The sequence below is a fragment of the Pipistrellus hanaki genome (assembly GCF_964339955.1).
Source record: "Pipistrellus hanaki genome assembly, chromosome: 8".
In the NCBI taxonomy this organism is placed as follows: Eukaryota; Metazoa; Chordata; class Mammalia; order Chiroptera; family Vespertilionidae; genus Pipistrellus; species Pipistrellus hanaki.
In genome coordinates, this window is record NC_140510.1 from 78,624,897 (window position 1) to 78,640,835 (window position 15,939).

Sequence of the window (15,939 nt, forward strand, 5' to 3'; positions counted from 1 at the left end):
AGTCCTCCCACACAGAGGCAGAAGCAGAGATGAGCATGAGACCAGCCCACACAGAGATGCCATGTTCTCCCAAGCTGTTTGGTAGAAGTGCTGGCTCTCCCCCCATTTCCCCGGCTTGTGATCAGAATTTAATGGGTGCTGAGAGGGTGTCTGGGGCCATGGAATTTCAAAGCAGCTGGACTATGGAGACAACGCAATGCCAGGGACACCTAAGATAAACTGTGTCTGCCAGTCTTTTCCAAATCAAGGGTGATTGCAAGGATGGTCAGCACATGTGGCTCTCACATGTTCCTCACTCTGGTTAAGGCTGTGGCTGGCTGAGAATTTTCCAAGATTACATAATATGAAGGACCCACCATCAGTAAGATGACACTTCTGGACCATGAGGCTACAAGAGGTTATGATTTTTCATGGTCGTTTTTGTCATAAGGACAAAGTTAGCACGTTAGTAAAATACGGATAAGCCACAAGCAGCCGATAAGGAAATGGTACCAATGGAGACTTCATAAAAAGCATTCAGGAGTCTTTCAGAGAAGGACAGCTAGAAACACAGGTGGGATGCCATTTTCATAGGCCTAGAGAGAACATTAAATGCCTATATTGTGCCCAGCCCATGTGGCTCAGTGGTTGAGCATCAACCTATGAACCAGTCAGGGCACATGCCCAGTTTGTGGACTTGATCCTTAATGTGGGATGTGTAGAAAGCAGCCAATCAATGATTCGTTCTCATCATTGATGTTTCTATCTCTCTCTCCCTCTCCCTTCTTCTCTGAAATCAATAAAAATATGTTTTTAAAATGTGGCTACATTGTATACAAGTTTGAATAAATGAGATGTTAATTGACATACAATGCATCAGGAGTATAACATAAAAAAAGAATTTGTACAGTTTTTTTCCAGTTCTAAAAGTAATAAATTCTCATAGAAACTCTGGCAAATACTGACAAATAGGGAAAGAAAACTCAGTCACAATCCAATAACTCAGAGAAAAAAAATCAATAGGTATGTTTCTGTCCAATATTTCATTGGAATCAGATTATATACACAGTTTGGGCACGCTGTTAAATGTATGCTCAAAAAGCAAATTCTGGCAAATACTAACTCTGACAAAAGAAACAAATGTCCCAGAGTGTGCTGTGCCACTTACACCTTACAACCTGACACCACCTGACTGAATGTCTCTTCCCCGGCTACCCCGACCTCCTCCTTACACACCCACGGCTCTTCAAGTCCTGACCCTCCTTGACGCTATTAATCTGCCTCTCAAACATTTCCCCTGGGTTTCAGAGACACCACACTCTCAGTTTCCCTCTCATTCTCAGTCTCCATCTTCCTCCTGTCCTTACCGGTCACCTCATCAAGTGGGGACACTGCCTAAGCTCTCTTCTCCCACTACAGCTACCTGTGGTTTTTCTGGTCAATTTATCCAGACTGGTGACTTCAACAATACTTCTACGTTCAAGCCTCCCAAATGTCCACCTTCAGTCTCCACCTCAGCCTGACCTCTGGTCCCACCATCCCAACTACTTGTGGGCAGATCTACCCTGGCATATCTCATGGCAAAGTTAAGCTCAATTTGTCTAAAATCATACTCAGTTATTGATTCAATTAATATTTGCAGAGTGCTCTCGAAGGGCTGGACAAAGTACTAGACACTGGGAGACCGTAGCAGATAAAATCTTTTAATGAAGCTTCGACTGACCACAATGTCCAACTCTTTAACCTGCCACTCTAGGCCTTTCACAATCCTCGCCTCACTTGCCTGTACAACTTCCCACTTCTCTTCCATAAAATAAACTCTTTTCCTCCAAACTTAAATGCTCTTTCCCAAATGTCCTGCTTTCTCAGCTCCAAGACTTTGCTTACAGTCATCTCTGAGGCCCCCTCTATCCACCTCTACCTACTGAAACTTTATCCACTCTTCAAGCTCCAATGCTATCCACTCTGCCACAAGCATTTGTTGATCCCTGATCCTAAAACAGTCTGCTCTCTCTTTAAACATCCACATGTCTTTGGTACTGCCCCCAACACATAGACCACACACTGCCTGTTCTTTCTGAAATGATGATGATAACATTTACTGCATAATTTATCAAAAGCCTATTTTGTGCCAGTTACATCACTTGATACTTTATATCTCTAACAATCATAATGATCAATGTGAGCACTGTTGTCTCCATTTTACAGATGAGAAACTAAGGCCCAAAGATATATAAACTGCCTTAAGTCACACACCTACCCTACTGTACTTACATCAACTTGAGAACAGCAGTTCTACCCCATTTCATTTTTATAATCCTCCTTTGGGCCTAGAAGTATGGCCAGGACACAATAGGTGCTTGATAAGGATTTGTTGAATGAACAACTGCGTAAAGTGTGTGTTTGCACAGCACTGACATCTGTAAATATAAAGACCACTCTGGGTTTTCTGACAAAAGCATATGTGAATTCATTATAGGCTCACTGATGTAAAATCTGACATGCTTTCCAAAATATGTTGGTTTGAGCTTTTAAATGTTTTCTTGGTAGAGAAAGCTTGTAAGCTATTGAAACCAGGTTTAAAAATAACATGGCAGAGGTCAGGTAGCAAAAGACCTCACTCAGACCTTTTGCAGAAACAAAAGCACCTGGGCTGCACTTGGGGATTATTTTGAAACCACTCCACATCAGTAGCTTAGCTGGTCTCCTTTCCCAGTGACTTTGAGCGTTAGCTCTTTCTAACACCAGTCAGGAGATGCTCCTTTGAAATACCCCTAGACAATCCATTTGAAGCATGTTTCAGTACATCTCTGTGCTTGTTTATTATTTGCCACTTGCAAAATCACTGAGGCATTTGATGCCCCAAGATGTTTTCCCAGAAACCAAACTAAATATAAGCCTGGCACTTCAAATCTCAGATTGCTCTGTTATTGAAGGCGGTGATGTTATTATGCCCCTAAGTCAACCGCGGGTGGAAGAGCCAAGGCTTCTGATTGGGAAACCCACTTTGTAAAACCAACAAGTTCCAATGTCCTGCTTTTAGAAACAAGACAGGCTTCGGTTATGTAAGTGCCCAAAAATGCAGACTCCGTGTTTTCCACTTCCCTTTACCTCCATGGCAGGGAAGAGGGATTCAAAAACAAACCGAGATGCCATTCAAATTATCTTCTTCCCAGGACTGAGATGAAGACGGTGAAAATTTCCATCAAAACAACCGCATGTTGCTGGAACCAGCCTCCAACTGCAACAGGGAGTAACTGACAGCGTCCGTGTAGGTGCCCCGGAGCAAAGCCAGCTGGCCTGGCTGAACATGTGACAGACGACAACAAAGGTAATGACACCCCCAAGGAGGTACACTGAGACCCAGATATGCAAAACACCCAAAGAGCTAGGAAAGTAGCTTTAGATTTAGAGATGTCATCAGATCATATAATTACTTAGAATCTTCTACTTGAACCTGAGTAATGGTAGCTACATTTCCAAATGCAACACAGAACTGAATTTAATCCAATTTTCTCACAAACTCTTCAAATTCAGGTAACCTGAGCAAAAATCACTTGGCTTTACTGAGAATGACCACCTTCACATGCATGGCTTGAGAAACAGTTTATGCAATGCTTGATATGCTTCTTTTAAAAAATATTTGTATTGATTTCAGAGAGAGGAAGGCAGAGGGAGAGATAGAAACATTCAGATTCAGAGAGAATCATTGATCAGCTGCGCCCTACTGGGGACAAGCCTGCAACCGAGGCAAGTGCCCTGACCTGGAATGGAACAATGACCTCTTGGTTCATAGGTTGATGCTCAACCACTGAGCCACGTCAGCTGGACGCTGATATGCTTCTTAATACATGTAGGCATCTCACCAGAGAGAGGTGAATAAAGTAGCAGGCTATTTTAAAGATGGTGAAGGAGATCAAGATGACTCATCTGTTGTCAAGTGAAGTCCCTATGGGGAGAAAAAAGAGTTCCTGGAACCCCTGTCTAATTACCAAGTCCTGTGGCCACCCAAGTTCAATTACCTTTTGAATCACTTTTGTTAGAAGGACCACAAACAAGAAGTAAGGCTGAATTCAGCCCATGTGTGAGCTTCCAATTTTGAGTTTATTCAGTGGGCAGAGGTGTAGCAGTGGCAAGAACAATAATTACTAACACCAGAAAAGGGTTCATGTCCTAGCATTGCCTTCTAAGCTGAATGACTTCCAGCGAGTCAGGCTGACTCAGTGCTTCTGGGCCCCTATCATCTGCAAAATGAGAAGCCTGCCAAGGCCTGCCCACGCCTACCTCAGAGAGCTGGGAAGCACAGTGTGGGTAATGCACGCAAAGCTCTTTGTAAAATCAAAGACAATTCCCATTCCTATTAGAAGCTAGCTGAATCCTCACCACACAGCTCAGCAAGCATTTACAGAAGGATGGGCCAGGTCAAGTACCCAAACACTGGGCCAGATGCTGGGAACACAAAACACGGCTCCTGCCTTCAAGTTAGCCAATGGGGAAGCAACACAAAACCAAGTGTAAGAATGTGAGTCAACAGAAGTAAACAAAAGGTGTGATGGGAAAATAAGTAAGGAATCGTTACTAATCAAGGGACAATAAAGGGTTTTAAGTGACGGAACACAATTAAATGACGTAATAGTATGTCTTCATATAGATGACTTCAGTAGAAAGAAGCCAGAGACAAAGGAAACAAACACAAACAGAACCAATGTACCTGCGCTAGCAATGGGGGGGCTTCCGTCCTGAAGCTGGTTCCCCCCCAGGAGCGAGCTCGGAGTGAACTAACAGCCGCACAGAGGGGAGGCCAGCGTGCAGAGGGCTTCTTCACAAGCTGTCCAAGTCTGTCTGACCCACGGGCACACCTGCTCAACAGAAGGCCTTTGCTAGGTGTTACAGGAAATGAATAATCGCCTCACTTCCTGTTGACTTCAATTCCTTAGGTCATTGCAGCTGGTTAGCAGGAGGGAGACTACTTACAACTCTAGCCTTCAAACAACAACCAGCTTGTAAGTTAGCACACATTTACAAAACTGCTTCCCGTGGGTATTCACAGTGAATGTACACAAACGGTAATTAACTGATTTTTCTTCTTTCTCTGCGACACTGGAACCTGCTAAAAAAAGTAAGCCTGGGTCTTTGTTGAATGGCACCTGGCGAGAAACAGCCCATGGTAAGATCAAAAGGTGACTCACTTCTCATTTGAAAGGACAGCTACACTCCGTGGTGATGGGCTGCATCCATGACCCCTCCCTTTTGGAATTAATCTGTGACAATAACGTTGGCTACAAAGGCAAAGCAAGGCTGGCAAAGGCAGACAAAATACTGTCTTTGACCCTCAGAGATAAGGACAAGGTAAGGCACAATAGCAGGATGAGTCCTTGTTATTTTCCTATGTACAACATGAAGGCCAGAAAACCCTCAGCCCATCACACGGGATAAAGGAAAAGTTAAAAGGTATGAAGGAGAAGGAGAGTAGAAACTAGACTTTTATCTCCAAATCTGAGTCTAAATTTCTTTTATTATGGACTATTATTGGTATGGAATGAATTTTTACAAAACAACCCTGCAGCATGTAAGCATTCTGGAGTTGCATTCTGGAACTCTGGTTGGCCTTTATTTCCTTGATCTGACATTAGAATGATAGGCATACGATAGTTGGGACTCAAATAGTTGCCCAGCATCAGACACTACTACTAAATTAAACTCTAAAAACGTCCTACCAAGGACTCCTTCAATGTGGACAGACACGTGTTAAATGTGGAATGATGTACTTAATAAAAATATTTTAAGCAACAAAGATAGCTCTTATAATTTCTAAGCCAAGAGCAAGATTGAAGAGTCACAGCGAATACTTCCTGAGTACTTACTAAAGGGCAGTCAGCATGGTAAGCCCTTTCTCTGCATTACACTGGTAAATCCTCACAACGACCCTACTAGAGAGCCGCCACTATCATCACCACTTTACAGATAAGGAAATAGAGATTTAAGAAGTAACATACATTGCTCAAGGTGATATGGCCAATAAGTGAGAGGAAGCAAGACTAAAATGCACACATAGCCCTGGCAGGTGTGGCTCAATTGGTTGGGTGTCATCCAGTAGACCGAAAGGTTGCCGGTTCACTTCCCAGTTAGGGCACATGCCCAAGTTGCAGGCTCCATCCCCAGGTTGCAAGCTCCATCCCAATGGGGGCATGCAAGAAGTAGCTGATGGATGGGTATCTCCCTCTCATTTCCTCTCTCTCCCTTACTCTCTCTAAAAATAAATTTTTAAAAGTCTTTAAAATGCACTTACATTCCTATATCACATAATGCATATTATGTCATTCCTATATCACATAATTCATAGTAAATTGTTTTGAGATAATGCAGCTAAAATTTTACACACATGATGCTCTGAATTTTAATGTCAAAGCACAAGCAACTTTAATGTTGATTTTTAAATATTACTGTTTGTTAATCCCACAACTCAGAAAGTTAATTGCTAAATGTCATCTTTATGCCCAGGGAAATAGTTTATACTTAATTTACAAAAAAAAAAAAAAAAAAAAAAAAAAGTCACCTCTGTAATACTTCTGTCGTTGGAATGGTGGATGAGAGGTCCCTGAACAAACAGAATAAAAGGCTGTTCTCTAAATAGCTAACCTCAATTCTCTTAGTGACCTTACACAATATTTGGAATACCTACAAGGGTATAATAACTGACTTCATTTAGGCCAAACAAGTGCTTTTGCAAATGTTTGCATAGTCCTAATTGCACAAACCTTTCACTAATGTTTCCCTAGGACATCATTTTTCTTTTAGCCAATAAATACAAACACTTGTAACAATGTTTGCTTTTTAAAAACCTGGAAATAAGTGTTTGTGTCAAAAGAATTAAATAGTTTCAGATCAGATGTGACTATAGATAATTCAAACACATTTTGTGTATTAAGGCATGTCCAAATAAACTGCCTCCTTCTAAAACCAACTGGTTTTGTTTTTTTTGTTTTTTTTTTTGGGGGGGGGAGGATAGGGTTGATGGGGGTGAAATACCAGTGTACAAACAAAATAACGAAGTTGACACACAACTTTCCGTCTTATTTCTTAAATATACTAGAAGACAATAAGCCCAGGGTTTCCTATGACCCCACTACAGGGAGAATATAGGCAGCAGATCCAACCTTTCAATGAAGGGAAATTACTTTTGGATCAAAAGATGTGGAATTAGAACACCTTAGCTTGAACCTTCCATGCACCAGTACCAGATGTAGAATTCTGGGCGAGTCACTTGAACCTGAATTTCAGGTTCTGCCTTCTTCACAGGTTGTTTTGGGGTGTGGATCAATGAGAGGATGCAGTACTCTGTGAACGCCAAAGAAGGGTGAGGGATGGAGATTGGGGTTGTCTGCGTGGTCCCAGGAAAAGGGTCACCATATTCTCTCTCATTTCCTTCCATTATAAACCAACTAACTGGTGAAGAGAGTGGTGAGAGCAATGAGTTCAGGAAGTTCTGGGAAAAGGTTTTAATTTAGTCAAGGGTCCCTCCTGCACTGTTCAAGGCAGCACGGGTTGCTATGCACCGGCTTTTCTAATGGTCCTGCAGTGAAGGGATTCCAGGGTGCGAGATGGAGGATGGCTCAGAGGAGTGTCTCTTCTTAAAGAAAAAGTAAGTAATACCCTCCCTTGTCCCCAAGTTCCTCCACAGCTAGGACACTTCTCCCTCCTCCCTTTTCCTTCCAAGTTTCTTGAAATTTATTCTTTATATTTTCTGACTCCACCTCTCACCACCCATTCATTCTCCCCCAGAGCAATCTGGTTCTGCCCGGCTGAAACCGCACAGGCAGGGGTTAACAATTTCCTTGTTGCTAAACCCAGGAGACTTTCCACCCCGCTCCTGACTGACCTCTCAGCAGCAGCTGGCCTATTGAACACCCACTCTTTGCATTGCTCTCGTGAATTCACTGACACAGTCGGTCTGGTATTTCTCCTTGATCTCTGGGTGCTCCTTTCAGGCCCTTCTAGGAGCTCCTTCCTCTGCCCATATCATACATGAAGGCATTCCTCCATTCTCCCTCCTAATAAGTTCCTCTTCCTCAATGGTCTTCTCTAATCCTGTGGCTTCAGCTACAATGCACGTGGTAGATGAGGAATGGACTGTTCTGAGCTCTAGACTCATATACGCAACTGCATTTGGTTGTCTCCCAGTTCCCAGCAGGCACAAAACCAAACTCTTCATCTCACCCTCAGCCTGCCCCTCCCCCTGGCATTCTCCATATAGTGAAGGGCATCATCATCCACTCCAGAAAGATGAACATCACCTTTGACCCTTCAGGCTTCCTCACCCACAACCACTCCAGATCAGCTGGTCATACTGATTCTGCCTCTACAAGATCTGCAGAATCTACCCATTGCTCTCCTTTGTTACTGTCGTAGTTCAGACACCACTATCGTCTTCTGCCAGTCAGTCTTGCCCTCCAGGAATCCATTTGCCACACTGCAGCCATTTCTAAAACTAAAACCCTGTTATCTTCCGGATAAACCATACTCCTTAACATTGCCTGTAGGAGCTCATGGCCATTACTCTCCTGGGCTTATCTCTTTAGTCTCCCTCTCCACACACCTTCCTGCAGCACACAGGCACACAGCTTGGATGTCCGTTTTGGTCCTCCCTCTTATGTGCTCCTGTAGCGCCCTGATGTCTCAATTATCATACTTCTCACTCTGTGTAAAATGGCCTGGTTACTCGACTGTCTGCCCCACTAGACGATAAGCTTCATGAAGGCAAGAATGTGCCTATTTTGTTCAATATTGTATTCCTAGCTTCTGTCCCATGGCACAAAATAAGGGCTCAATTCTTATGTGTTTAATCAATGAATCCCTAAAGGCAGAAGAGAAAATGTTCTGAAAAAATTAAAGTGCTGATAAAAATGGACCAAGAGCACCAGGGAGATCATTTAGCCAATTTCCTGGAGCATAAAAAGTGCTGGTCACATTTCTGATGTTCTCTAACCTTCCTGTTCTGTGACTGAAAATCTACATTTATAATCACATCTACAGACCACAAGGTGAAGTGGATATTGAGCAAATTCCCAGTTAGATAAATGGCCAAACGAAACCAGATAAGGCAGAACAGGCAGCTTTAGTTTGTATTGAATTATAAATGGTTTACGCTAATCAAGATAACTGAACAAATAAATCTCTACCACACTCAGGTGGCATATAACCTGGGAACCCAATTTGAAACACATAACTCAAATTAACAGTTAATGAGTATGTGAAAAACAAACAAAATGTTAATGAGAACAGCAGGCCTGATATCTCAATGCAATCGCCTCTGTATTTTGACTTTGATTTCTGCTCATGACCCATGTTACCATCAAGATTAATTACACTCACGGACCAAATAAAGTTCTTACCTTCTTGTCAGTATAAAAATAAATTATGTGGACTTTTTATTGTCTGTTTGGTAATATCTACAGTGGCCATGAAACAGAGCAAACATAATGCATGGAATTGACTACTGGTGGTCATTTTTATCACCTTCTTACTCACTCCTCAGTCCTCTGAATTATTTAGCACCAGAAGCTCCAAACTAGCATATCATTTGGCAACTTATAAACCAAATACAAAATCTACCCTAATAGGAAAAGAAAAAAGCAATTCTTGCTAGATATCCCTCCAAATGGTTTAAGACAGTGGTCGGCAAACTCATTAGTCAACAGAGCCAAATATCAACAGAACGACGATTGAAATTTCTTTTGAGAGCCAAATTTTTTAAATATAAATGTCTTCTAATGCCACTTATTCAAAATAGACTCACCCAGGCCATGGTATTTTGTGGAAGAGCCACACTCAAGGGGCCAAAGTGCTGCATGTGGCTTGCGAGCCGCAGTTTGCTGACCACAGGTTTCAGGGTTTAACATTTCCCATGCAGAAAAGCAGCATTTGGTTAGCAGCTATAGGTGTGGTAGGATAAAGTGAAAATAGGAAAGGGAGCAGCCAGTGGGAAAAATGAAGGAATGCCTTAGGCGACCCTGCTAGCAGTTCTCAACCTGTGGGTCGCAACCTACAGTTGAGAACCGCTGCTATAGAGCCTAAGACCATCAGAAAACACAGATATTTAATTATGATTCATAACAATAGCAAAATTATAGTTATGAAGTAGCAATGAAAATAATGTTATGATTGTGGGTCACCACAACATGAGGAACTGTATTAAGGGTCGAGGCATTAGAAAGGTTGAGAACCACTGGTCTAGAGACTCTAGAGAGAAGGTATTCTAAAAAACCTGCCCATGCTTTCTATTCAAATCCGGTGTTCTGAAGCTAGTAATTAGAGTGGCGCCCATCTACCTGCCTGCTTTGTAACTGACTTCAAATACTAGGCTACACCCATGATTGAACTGGAATAGAGGATATCAAGTATCTGATAAAATACTAGCTTTGGATGTTTTTGGGGTTTTTTAATGTATTTTTATTTATTTCAGAGAGGAAGGGAGAGAGAAACATCAATGATGAGAGAGAATCATTGACTGACTGCCTCCTGCACACCCCACACTGGTAATCCAGCCTGTGCTCTGACCTTCCCAGGAATCGAACTGTGACCTCCTGGTTCATAGGTCAATGCTCAACCACTGAGCCACACCAACTGGACAGCTTTGGGTGTTTTTAAATGCAAATGTTAATAGCCTAGGTCCCGCTTGGTTTTCCTAGACATAACATGCATAGGCCGAAACCGGTTTGGCTCAGTGGTAGAGCGTCGGTCTGTGGACTGAAAGGTCCCAGGTTCGATTCCGGTCAGGGGCATGTATGTTGGTTGCAGGCACATCCCTGGTGGGGGGCGTGCAAGAGGCAGCTGGTCGGTGTTTCTCTCTCTTCGACGTTTCTAGCTCTCTATCTCTCTCACTTCTTCTCTGTAAAAAAATCAATAAAAATATATTTAAAAAAAAAAACATGCATAGTTTTCCTTTTCTTCTTTTTGCAGAAGGTTACATCTCCATCATAGTTCTTTATTTTCCACTTGTAAAGATAATGGGGCCATAGCCCAAAGCCTAAAATCCATCGATGAAAAAACAAAGGCTTTTAATAAAAATTCAACCCTGTACCTTCTTTCCTATTATTTCAGGGTGATACTCAGCGATCCTTCTACCACAAAGCTTTCACTGATCACTTTATTTCCAACATTCAACAATATTTATTATTTCCTATCTCATAGTTTTTCTTTTAAGAGAATCACTTGCTGTATACGGCCATACACTGTGAACGTGCCCAATCTCGTCTGATGGCAGAAGAGTCACTTTCTGCCACATATTTAAGTTGCAGAATGGATTTTTATTTTCTCCATTATTTGAACTAGACAATGTTTTAGATGCATTGTATTCCCCACAGCACAGAGACTTAACATTTTCCAAAATAATGTTTACGGACCATTGTGATCATACTACCTGTTCATCGTTCAACATTTTGAAAATACAGAAAAGTATAAAAGAGAAAGTAAATGAAGCCTATTCAGTGGCCCCTTTCTGACGCTGGTAGATCTTTCTGGTTGTTTTTTCTTAAACATAGTTGAGAACATACTATAATACAGTTCTCTATCCTATTTGTCCCCCACTTAACAATAATTTGTAAACACCTTCTATAGTTAAAATTTGGCATAAATATCCTTTTAAATGTCTGTATAACACCATATCTTTTGATGGTACCAAAATTTGTTTCAACTGTTCCCCTTGCCAATATCTGACTTTTCTAACCAAAACGTTTCAAACATTTGTGAAAATTCATTTTTAAAACATGTATCATAAGTTCCTTTGGATAGATTGCTAGCAGTGGAATTACTGTACAAGGGGTAGGAACATTGGTGAAGTTTTTCATACATTGAACCAACGGCCTTTTCAGAAACCGCTCACAGCTTGAGAATGTCTGCGCCACTGCACACTTACTAAAGTGGAGAGCTATCATTTTTAAAGATCTGTGTAAACACAAAAGCCGGGGAAATGTACCTTGCTATGGCTTCAGTTTCATGTCTTTGGTTCATGGTAAGAGAACGCATGTTCGTATGTCTCTCGCCGTTTCATTTCCTCTTCTGTGGATAGCCGGCTCCTGTCTTTTGCCCATGTTTCCGCTGGAGCCTGTACTTGTTCTCTGTTGCTCCATAATTCTTTTCCACAAACGCAGTGGCTTCACACAACACCATTTTGTATTTCCGAATTTCTGAGTCTGAGCGGGCCGCACTCTCTTCTCCGGTCCCCTCACAAGGCTGCCATCAAGGTGCTGGCCAGGAGGGGCCTGGAACTGAAGGCTGGGCCCCAGAATCCAGTTCTGAGCAGTTTGTTGGCAGACTCCAGTTACCTGTAGCCCTAGGTCTGAGGTTCCAGTTTCCATGCTGGGCGACCCTCAGTAACTCAACCCTCCCCCCCCCCCCAATTTCTCAAGGTAGCCCCTGTTCCTTCGCAAGTGTCCCTTCCATCTTCAACAGAGAAACAGCAGGGTCAGTCCTCCTCAGATTCAAATCTCTCTGATTTGCCAGGCAGAGAAAACTCTCTACTTTTATGGGCTCCTGGGATTACATTAAGCCAACCCAGATAATTTCCCTTTCCTAAATGCAACTGTGCCATATAAAACACAGTCAATGGATATTTCATCATATTTACAGGCTCCTAGGATCAGGGCATGCAATCTTGGATGAGGGGCATTTTTAGAACTGTGCCTGCCATAGACTCTTCGGTATTATTTTTTTTTTGTAAGTTGTTTGTGCTCTTAATGATGTCTTAACTGCACACATTTGCCGAATAAACGAATCTTGCTGATGACTGCCAGACTTGCATTTTCACGATAGCAATGGCAACTGTGGACGGGGCTGCTGTGTGCTAACACATAACTTAGCTAACACGGGTGCTTTTTTAAATTTGTAATTGTGGGGAAATGCTTACAATACACATTATATAAAATTTGCCATCTAAATCTGTTGTAAGTGTACAGTTCAGCACCGTTAAGTACATTCACCCTGTTGTGCAACCAATCTCTAGAACTCTTCATCTTACAAAACTGAAACTCCATACCAGGAGTTTTGCTCCTCCCTGCCCACCAGCTCCTGGCTACCACCATCTTACCCTCAACACTGCTTGACTTTTATTTTATGTATTAACAAACACGTATATAACAATTGCTACATGCACTGTCAAAGTACTTTAAAGATATTGATGCATGTATTCCTCATAGCAACCCTATGAGATAAGAACTGTTCTTATCCCCATTCTACAGAGTAAGAAAGGTAGTAAGTAAATGGTCCAAGATCACAAATGGGAAGTGACCAAGAAGGAACTCAAACCCAATCTGGCTTTATACAGTTCCTGCTATAAACCACTACATTGTGAAAATAATCATGGTAAAGACAACCTCTTCAGGCATCAACGGCATTTCCTTGATGTATACATTTAAAACACTTCTCTATGTGCAATGTTACCTAATATTCTTCCACTAACTAAAGGTTACATTATGTCGCCAAAGAGATACATGTCTAATGACCTTTTAGAGTCTCCACATGTGTCAAACACAAGGCCCGAGGGCCAAATCCAGCCCGCCAGGCCTTGCAATGTGGCCCGCACTGCGCTGTCATCACTGCACTCCGCTGTCAGTTTATGACATTGTCAGTTTATGACTGTTCAGTAAACCATTCGGCCCGCGATTTAGGCTGGATTTTAGATTTTGGCCCCTTCTCTGATTGAGTTCAACACCCCTATTTTAGACCAATGATGGTTCAGGCATTTTTCATGAAGTTAACGAAACAAAAACGGTCTTGTATGTATTTTAGGTACTCCAATGAAAACTTACATGTAATAGTTTATAATAAAATAACTTATGAGTGAATACCAATCGCCATTCACTGTGACCGCTGAGATGAAAATATTACAGGAAGAAAAAAAACAACAACACAGGTGTTCCTCTTCTGCAAGGAGGAGAAAAGCAAAGGAGGATAAAAACTTCCACATAAGTTTACAACAGCAGCTAGCTCAACCTCAGTCTCACCTGGGAAATCCAAGCACGCCCTGCTTTGCAAGCTACAAACCTGGATCAGTCTTAGCTTGTCACCAGGTGTGTGTGTCGGTAGGAACCTCTCTCATTGGAGGAGTGGGTCTGAAATTCCCTCATCCTGCTGTTTTCAGTTCTCTGACAGAAGACCAAACCATGCTTGTCATCGGTGACACAGCTGCACTTAGTTCACATTAATTAAAGTGACAGAGGGCACACTACGTGTGTCTATGGGAGCCCCAGCTTGAAGGCTCCGCTGAGCGTTGGGCTTTAGGACCCGGGGGAGGCGGGCGGGGGGATAACAGACAACACACAGAACCGGACCGGCAATTTCACCACCGCCTGCGGCTCGCACCCCGAGTCCATCCACAAGAGCATCCAGGCGCCGGGAGTCTCCCCGCACCCATCACCCGTGCATGTTAGCGCAGCCTCCAGAATGACATAAAAATAAAATAATAAAGTAAAAACCAGGGCGTGGGAGCAGCAGCCGCTGCCCCGGGGAGCGTCTCCGACACGGACAGCCCGGTCACCCCGCCCCCGCCGGCGGGCAGATGCTCACCTGGCCCCGCCGCCGCCGTCCCTTCACCGGCCCGGCCCGCCGGCTACTCCGGGCTGGGGCTGGGCCTCCTCACCCGCCCGGCCCGCCGCGCCGCCCGCCGCGCCGGCCGCCAGCCATCCCCGCCCGGCGCTCTGTTTACAAGCGGCCCCGGTCCCACCCGGAAAGGCTTCCCCCGCGGCCGGGGCGCCGCGGCCCGCGCACAAGGTTCCAGGCCGCGCAGCCTCGTTCCTGCCCCGGGGCCGCCGCCCCGGACCGCACCCTGCGGCCCCGCCTTTGTTTTTTTCCTCCACCGGGTGGCTGGGTGCATCCACACACCTCGGAAGCTGTGTCATGGGCCGGGGAGTCTCCTCTTCGCTCCTCCCCACGCCCAGATCAGGTTTTGCAATTGGAAAATGTCACTTGGGACATAGCAGGGCCCGGACCCATTTCTATTTATTTTTATCTTGGTTGTTGAAAGTATGCCTTGTATCACATGATTGAACGCATCTAGGGGAAATAATGAACAACTTAAATTGATGAACAGAAACAGGCCTGGAGACAGGGAAGCAGCAATCAGACCGTCAAACCTCAGAGGGAAAGTAGGGGAGGGTGGGGATAACGGGGAGAGATCAACCAAAGGACTTGTGTGCATGCATATGGGCCTAGCCAGTGGCCATGGACAACAGGGGGCAGGGGCATACATGGGGAGGGGTTTGGGGTGGGAATGGAGGGATGAGGACAATTATGTGATACCATAATCAATAAAGAAATTTTTTAAAATAAAGAAAGCATTACAGAGTCCCCCCTTCCCCCCCCACCCTCCATGGACCTCCTCCAGCCCGCCCCCTCCCCAGGCCTTCACCACCCTATTGTCTGTGTCCATGGGTTATGCATAGATGCATGCAAGTTCTTTGGTTGATCACCTCCCATCCACCCACCCTCTCTGCCTTCCCTCCGAGGTCCCACACTCTGTTCCATGTTTGCATGGATTCATGTTTAGCAGCTCCCTGGTCGAAGAGAATGACTCAGAAAAAAGTTTTTTGAAACTAGGGCTGTCAGAACCCAAAGACTGCTTCTCGTTTCAAGTTGGAGTAGACATGAAAACCAGTCTTCACTGGCCTTTCATGTTGCAGCCAGATGTTGAAAGGGGGTGGTTTTGAGGCGAGGTCTTCAACCCCCAATCGGATTCGTGGCAAAACAGAAGCACTGGCAGGTGAGCTTCCTAGTGAGAGGCCCCACCTGCCCCACCCATGGTGAGTGTGGCCACCTTACAAGAGCAGACGTTGATCTTTCCGGAAGACTTTCCTTGAAGTGTCCCACCTTTTTCAACAATAGAACACAACACACTTCTTAGTCATTTTCTCAAGGTATTCATTTACCTGTTTTATTGGTGTGTTCACCATCTCTCCAGCCTCACCT

The 15,939-nt window shown here is 43.8% G+C and overlaps 1 protein-coding gene across 2 annotated transcripts in view; it reads right to left on the bottom strand.

Moving 5' to 3' along the window:
* Nucleotides 1–14,781, bottom strand: part of PLEKHM3 (pleckstrin homology domain containing M3) — a 158,115-nt gene extending 143,334 nt beyond the window's left edge. Inside the window, exon 1 of one of the 2 annotated variants that reach the window (XM_084892968.1) lies at nucleotides 14,542–14,777. The gene's annotated coding sequence lies outside the window, so the exon portion shown is untranslated. Of the gene's footprint in view, nucleotides 1–14,541 lie in introns of both variants that reach the window. The other variant, XM_084892969.1, reaches the window with a different exon arrangement.
* Nucleotides 14,782–15,939: the final 1,158 nt, after the last annotated feature.